This window comes from Bombus huntii, chromosome 8 (assembly GCF_024542735.1).
Source record: "Bombus huntii isolate Logan2020A chromosome 8, iyBomHunt1.1, whole genome shotgun sequence".
NCBI classification, from domain to species: domain Eukaryota; kingdom Metazoa; phylum Arthropoda; class Insecta; order Hymenoptera; family Apidae; genus Bombus; species Bombus huntii.
The window spans coordinates 15,579,665-15,580,030 of NC_066245.1; positions in this window are offsets into that span (position 1 = coordinate 15,579,665).

Here is a 366-nt window from a genome sequence, read left to right on the forward strand (position 1 = left end):
CCAGAGTTAGGACAATGCAGTATTACTATATTATTATTTTATCGTACTTTTTTATCCACAGCATGAGTCCCATCAAGCGTAGTAAACGTAATTATGCGTCGACTTTCTCATGAAAAATTTCAATGCAACTTAACTCCCCATTGATGTTAAAAGATAGCTATAAAGACAACTTACCACCCCGGGGGCCAGCTGTTGGCGGACTCGGCACAAAGCCAGAGCTTAACAATCGAAAGGAACGGTCCAACAAACAAAACTTACCCTCCGCGTCCCTTTCATCCCCTCGATAAGTTTCACCTGGTCCTCTACCCTGTGATTAAAAGTGAACTTGGAAAATTCTCGTTGGCCTGTCGATCCTAAATCCGAGAA